Consider the following 7,800-nt stretch of genomic DNA (forward strand, 5'->3'; position numbering starts at 1 on the left):
CTTCATCTGCATCTACACGGATACTCTGCAAATCACACTTGAGTCCGTGGCAGACGGTTCATCAACCACCTTCGCAATAATTCCGTATTTTCCAATATCCCTATGTAGGTCACTGTCGAAAAAATATTTTTGCATTCGGGGGAGAAAGTTGATGATTGAAATTTATTGAGAAGATTCCGCCGCAACGAAAAACCCCTTTGTTTTATTAATGTCTACTCCAAATCTGGTATAATGTCAGTGACACTGTCTCCCATATTTCGTGCTGCTCTTCTTTGAACTTCCGTCAGTGATATATGATGCGGATACCACATGTGCAGCAGTACTCCAAAAGAGGACGCACAAGCGTAGTGTAGACAGTCTCACTAGTAGATCTCTTGCATTTTGCAAGTGTTGTCTGTAAACCGCAGTCTATGGTTGGCCTTTCCCACAACATTTTCTGTGCGTTCTTTCCAATTTAAGTTGTTCGTGATTGGAATTCCTAGGTATTTCGTTGAATTTACGCCCTTTAAATTTGATTGATTTTATCTTGTAACTGAAGTTCAACGGATTCCTTTTAGCACCCATATGGATTACCTCACTGGCCGAAGAAAGTCCAGCAGGGAGCAAAACTGTCAAGTCCGGCGAGTAGCCGTTTGAAAGTTGAGGAGGAATAAATTAACAAGTCCACAAGTCTGTTACGACAACAGAGTCTTCGTCTTCTACGGCCGGCTCCCATTTTCGCAAACTCAGACATGAATGACAGTAAAGTTGTGCAGGCGGTTCTCGAGTGAGAATCCTGGTTGCTGGGATGCTCGCGGAATCGGTGAATGGCCCAGAGAAACTCACTCGAAGCCTTAAATACCACTCGGTCCAAGGATACAGCCAAACCTATTTTCGATCTCTTGTCTTGTGGAAGAGAATACGTCTGTGTGGCTCGCGGCTTCTTGCGTCGCTTGGTTGAACGGTCGGAGCGCGGCCGACTGTCTTCTGGAAGATTGTCACCTATGTATTAGGCATCTTCGAACCACTTGTGTATTGTTGGTTGCTGACACCGCAGGCGCTAAGACTCAGTACAGCAAGTGGATTTCCCCAGTATTGCTTGCTGTGCACTGTTCATAATGTTTTGACTAATCACTGTACAGCTTAGTAGGATATAGAATTTGCAGATATTTCTTATAAGCTTTATAATTTAAATTGCAAGCAGCGACAAGTATGATTAAAAAATGTTTATTTAAAACAGACTATTGCCAGTTCAGGTTTCATTGTTTTACTGCTCGGGCCTCGCTATGTACTCTTCATTGGTTTGGTGCAGTGGCGTGTATTTCTGTGCTACGAATTCGTCCTGAACTTCTGTTATATCTCCATCTACATCTATCTACATACGCCGAAAGCCACCATACTGCTAGTCGTTTCTCGCATATAGAGCGAGAGAAAAACGAATGTCAGTGTGCCTCGGTACGATACTAATTTCTCGTATCTTATCATCCTTGTATCCGCAGCTCGTGGTCTAGTGGTTAGCGTCGTTGCCATTGGATCACGGGATCCCGGGTTCGATTCCTGGCCGGGTCGGGGATTTTCTCCGCTCGGGGAGTGGATGTTTGTGTTGTCCGCATCATTTCCTCGTCATTCATGAAAGTGGCTAGTATGGACTGTGTAAAGATTGGAACTTGTTACGAGCGGTGATAACCGCGCAGTTGTGCGCCCTAAAAACAAAACTCATCACCATCAGTATCTTCGTTGTCCTTACTCGACATGTATGTTTGTGGCAGTAGGATTCTTCTGCAGTCAGCTTTAAATGTCGGTTCTCTTTCTCAATAGTGTTTCTCGAAAAGGCCAATGGCCTTGCCGCAATGGTAACACCGGTTCCCGTCAAATCACCGAACTTAAGCGCTGTCGGGCTGGGCTAGCACTTGGATAGGTGACCATCCGGTCTGCCGAGCGCTGTTGGCAAGCGGGGAAGCGGGGTGCACTCAGCCCTAGTGAGGCAAACTGAGGAGCTACTTGATTGAGAGGTAGCGGCTCCGGTCTCTGAAAGTGACAGACGCCCGGGAGAGCGGTGTGCTGCCCTCATGCCGCCACATATCCGCATCCAATGAAGCCTATGAGCTGAGGATGACACGGCGACCTTCATGGCCTCTTCGGGAGGAGTTTAGTTTTTTTTATTCCTCGAAAAGAACATTTCCTCCAGGAATTCCTGTTTGAATTCCTGAAGCATCTCCGTAATACTTGCGCGTTGTTCGAACCTCCCGGTAAGAAATGTAACAGCCAGTCCATGAACTGCTTCCATGTCTCCCTTAAATTAGGATCCCAAAGTCTCGAGTAGTACTCAAGAATAGGCCGCACTGGCAGCCTGCATGGGGTCTCCACATTATGGGTTTGTTTTTCCTACTCATCTGTATTACCTTACATTTTTCTATATTTAGAGCAAGCTACTGTTCATCGTACCGACTAGAAATTTTGTCTAAATCATCTTGCATCGCCTTACAGTCTCCCATCTTCGACAACTTACTGTACACCACAGCATCATCAGGAAATAGCTGCAGTTTGCTGCCCACCCTGTCCACCATATCATTTATGTATAAAGAAAATAACAAGCGGTTCTTTCACACTTCTCTGGGACCCTCCTGACGATAACCCTTGACTCTAATGAACACTGGCCATTAAGAACAACATATTGGATTCTATCACTTAAGAAGTCTTCAAACCACTCACGTACGCTTTTTGAAGTTATCGCATTTTTGCACATGTACTACTGAGTGATTAAATCTGGTGATGCTAAGGGAATTAGATTAGGAAAATGACATACTTAAAGTAGTATATGAGTTTTGCTATTTGGTGAGCAAAATAACTGCTGATGCTCGAAATAGAGAGGATATAAAATGTAGACTGGCGACGGCAAAGAAAGCGTTTCTGAAGAAGAGAAATTTGTTAACATCGAGTATGGATCTTTGTAACTGTTTTGTTTATATAAGATATTTTCGATGTGTAAAATGTACAAGTTGTGTGTGATGTTAAGTGTGTGTGACTCTCTACACAAATGGACCATTAGAAAACTTAAAAGTCAACAAAATGAAGCAGACTCACGTGAACACACTGACAACATCAAAAGAAATGGCTTAACACACATAAAAAAACGCACTTGAAAATGGGAATTATTTCTCGAAACGCGTCGTGCGAATAGTAAAATAAAGAAAATCGTGACTGGTAGCAGAAGATTGATTTATTTATTTATAAACAAACCTATTGTCAGGAAGTCGTTTCTGAAAGTATTTGTATGGAGTGTATGAAAGTGAAATATGGACGATAAATAGTTTAGACACGAAGAGAATAGAAGCTTTCGAAACGTGGTGCTACAGAAGAATGCTGAAGATTAGATGCGTAAACCACATAACTAATGAGGAGGTATTGAATAGAATTGGGGAGAAGAGAAATTTGTGGCACAACTTGAGTAGAAGAAGGGATCGGTTGATAGGACACGTCCTGAGGCATCAAGGGATCACCCCTTTAGTATTTGAGGGCAGCGTGGAGGGTAAAAATCGTAGAGGGAGACAGAGAGATGAATACACTAAGCAGATTCAGAAGGCTGTAGGTTGCAGTAGGTACTAGGAGATAAAGAAGCCTGCACAGGGTAGAGTAGCATGGAGAGCTGCATCAGACCAGTCTCAGGACTGAAGACCACAACAGTAACAACTACTGAGTGCTGTTTAATTCTCTGGAAACTACTGTAACACGCACCATTCTATGTTTTATGGCAGCACACACGCTAAACATTTACAAAACGTGAACCGCCATTAAGTGAGTATCAAAAACAGTGTTAGTAATTTCTGAGAACACTTCTCTTGGAGTACAGCGGGTTTTTATTAGTTAAAAACGAACATGAACAGCCACACCCGCAAGAAACTTCTTTTTTTATGAGGTTACCGGTTTCGGTCTGTTTTAGACCTCCTTCAGACCTCACACTGAAATGTGTACATACCATAGAATTGGAGAGATGCAGTAACATATGAAATACATCTTACATAACAAATAATAAAAGAAGTTATACCCATGATAGTGCACATCGTCGCTTCCACGCCGCTTTCATGATATATAACGGTATTGGTCAAGCAGTATATTTACTGGCATTACGATCTAACACGAATATGCAACCACTTGCATGTATTTCTACACGTCGAGTACGCATTTTGCATCCAGCCGCTGTTACAGCTATCAGATCCTCTCCCGCTAGATGACACATATCGATATGACCACGGCGTCTCCATGGCAGCCTTTAGCGTCGCCTAATCACCGTCTTTGTTACCACACAGTCTACGAGTTTACGATAAGTCTCCACAGATGGCTGTCTATGTTTTCACAGCAGATTATGACTGGTTATTTCTTTTATATATATATATATATATATATATATATATATATATATATATATATATATATATTTCTTTCACAGATTCACGTACCACTGTTTATAGCAGTTGCTTTACGTAATATAAGGAACGTATTTCTATATCAGTTATTAGCGTTCATGTGACAATTTTGTATAACACTTTATTGTAACAAGGCCAACGACCTTGCCGCAGAGGTAACGCCGGTTCCCGTCAGATCACCGAAGTTAAGCGCTGTCGGGCTGGGCTGGCACTTAGATGGGTGACCATCCAGTCTACCGAGCGCTGTTGGCAAACGGTGTGCACTCAGCCCTTGTGAGGGAAAATGAGGAGCTACTTGATTGAGAAGTAGCGACTCGGGCCTCGTATACCGACTTGCGGCCGGGAGAGGGGTGTGCTGACCACATGCTCCTCCACATCCGCATCCCTTGACGCCTGTGGGCTGAGGATGACACGGCGGCCGGTCGATACCGTTGGATCTTCACGGCCTGTTCGGGTGGAGTGTACTTTTTTTTAATTGCAACAACCGTTTGACATCCAGTATGCGTGATTGGCTATCGCTGGTGTAATTCGATTTGCAGTGAGCGGAGCATCGCGTATTTAAACAACAGTTCTGTTGCTCTCCTTAACAGTTAACGCTTGCGGAGTCGTAGCACTTGCTCCGTTCACAGCCACTGTCTACCCTCATCTCTATAATTTCTTATTTTACTATTTGTTATTTAAGGTGTACCTTATATCTTACTACATCTCTCTAATTTTATTTTACGTACATATTGCAGTATGAGGTCTGAAGTGAGTATAAAAGAGTCCGAAACCGGTAAACGCATACAAAAGAAGTTTCTTGCGGTTTTAACTCTTCAAAAAAATAGTTCAAATGGCTCTGAGCACTATGGGACTTAAGTTCTATGGTCATCAGTCCCCTAAACGTAGAACTTCTTAAACCTAACTAACCTAAGGACAGCACACAACACCCAGTCATCACGAGGCAGAGAAATTTTAACTCTTCCTGTTCGTTTTTAGAAAATAGTGTAACTCGTGTGCAGCTGCGTGAACACTATTTCATGAGGGTAAAGAAATATACACTGAAGAGCTAAAGGAACTGGTATAGACATACATATTTAAATACAGAGATGTGTAAACAGGCAGAATACGGCGCTGCGTTTGGCAACGCCTATATAGAACAATAAGTGTGTGCCGCAGTTGTTAAATCGGTCACTGCTGCTACAACGGTAGGTTATCAAGATTTAAGTGAGTGTGAATGTGGCGTACGAGCGATTGGTAACATCGTCTCCGAGGTAGGGATGGAGTGGGTATTTTCTCATACGACCATTTCACGAGTGTACCGTGAATATCAGGAATCCGGTAAAACATCAAATCTCCGACATCGCTGCAGCCGGAAAAAGATCCCGCAAGGACGGGATAAATGACTACTAAAGAGAATCGTTCAACGTGACAGAAGTGCAATCCTTCCACAAATTGCTGCAGGTTTCAGTGCTGGGCCATCAACAAGTGTCAGCGTGCGAACCATTCAACGAAACATCATCGATATGGACTATCGGAGCCATCGGCCCACTCGTGTACCCTTGGTGACTGTACGGCACAAAGCTTTATTCCTTGCTTGTGCCCTTTAACACTTTCACTGTCTGATCCGATCTGCTGCCTCCTTTTAGCTGGCTGGTCTGCGTCTTAGAGCATCTAGTGATCAATTCAGTGTAGGGATGACTGGATACTTTTCATCAGATAATGTCCTCCCCGATAGCTGAATGGTCAGCGTGACGGACTGCCGTCCTAAGGGGCCCGAATTCGATTCCCGGCTGGGTAGGGGATTTTCTCCGCCCAGGGACCGGGAGTTGTGTAGTCTTCATCATCATTTCATCACCATCTGGCGCGCAGGTCGCATCGAATGTAGTAAGAGCTGCACAAAGGCGGCCGGATCTGCCCCGTAAGAGGCCTCCCGCCCAATGACACCAAACGCTCATTTCCATCAGATAGAGTCTGCGACTAGAATTTCACGTACTTTAAGATACATGACATTTGCCATCACAGATAAGGTGCACTGACGCAGCTGGTCAAATTTCGACCCCAGGCGATACTACTACTCTTTAAATGATGGACAACGTGCCACACCAGTTGTCAGTAAAATGACCTTGTTCTTGAAGATGCTGCATATTTTTCCGGCACTGTATTTCACGTATTTAGATTGTATTTCAGCAGTAGTGTCCGCAGCTCGTGGTCTTGCGGTAGCGTTCTCGCTTCCCGCGGACGGCATCCCGAGCTAGATTCCCAGCGGGGTCAGGGATTTTCCCTGCCTCGAGATGACCGGGTCGTGTTGTGTCGTCTTCATCATCATCATTGATGCAAATCTGCAACACACCAGATTACTTTAAACTAAAAATTTTAACAACTCACACAAACACATGAACTATGCACCTCGTAGGAGGGATGGAAATGGTAAAAAAGATTCACATTAAAAAAATTACTTGCCACCGAAAGTGCAACTTGTTTTTAAAAGAAAACTCTTACGGCGGAAGGGTGGCAACTCTATATACTAAAATGACCATTTAAATAAAAACTCATGAAATGCAGTCTTACATAAAATATACAAACATGCTCTACGTTACACCTATACCGCCTCTCAAGATGATAAGCAAGATAAAAACATATTTCAGGAATTCGGCCTTTACACCTTAAGCAATAAATTCGTTAACACTGAATCCAGCAAACATGACAGAGGCAGCTATTAACGTACGGCAGACCGACAGACAGACAGACAGAGACACTAACTGCCTAACACATGCGGACGAGAGACAGACGAGCAAGCTAGGGACGAGAGACTGACCAAGCACAAGTAGAGTTTAGCAAGTAAATGAAACAACATATCACGAATCACTTAATTTCTAATAAATTGCGATGTCTGGCGAAGACCTGGCGCAGCACCCACCAAAACGCTCTCACGAACTGTCCGCTGCCAGCCGCTTCAACGGACGCAGGAAGGCGCGCCGATCTCCCGTCTCACGGCGTCGCAGCTCGCACCGGCCAGACCGATGTCGTGGGTTGACTCCTGTCGCTCTCGTGTCGGCCGCGAAGCCACTACCCCTCGCTATACGCCGCGACCCACTGGACTCACGTGGCGACCTCACATGCGCCGACGCTCAAGGCGGACAAGTCATCTCGTGTCTCAGTGCGCGACCGACCAACCGATCGATCGAACCGCCAATGACCATTGCCTGAACAAACTCGAGCAGACTGATTGCCTAACACATACTAGCACTCCGGACGACAGACAGACACTGACTGCTCCACACTGACCCGACTGACAAACTGATCAGACTCGCCCCTTAAATGCACGTGAACAGGCTACCTTTCCCCTTTCCCACCAGAGGGAGACACCAAAACTGCGACTGACACAGCGGCGCCACCGCCAGGAACGGAGGGCGAC

The 7,800-nt window shown here is 44.7% G+C and overlaps 1 pseudogene; it reads left to right on the plus strand.

Annotated features, from left to right (window-relative positions):
• Window positions 1–4,537: 4,537 nt before the first annotated feature.
• Window positions 4,538–4,655, plus strand: LOC124719274 (annotated as a pseudogene).
• The last annotated feature ends 3,145 nt before the right edge of the window (window positions 4,656–7,800 follow it).

This window comes from Schistocerca piceifrons, chromosome 10 (genome assembly GCF_021461385.2).
Source record: "Schistocerca piceifrons isolate TAMUIC-IGC-003096 chromosome 10, iqSchPice1.1, whole genome shotgun sequence".
Lineage (NCBI taxonomy): Eukaryota > Metazoa > Arthropoda > Insecta > Orthoptera > Acrididae > Schistocerca > Schistocerca piceifrons.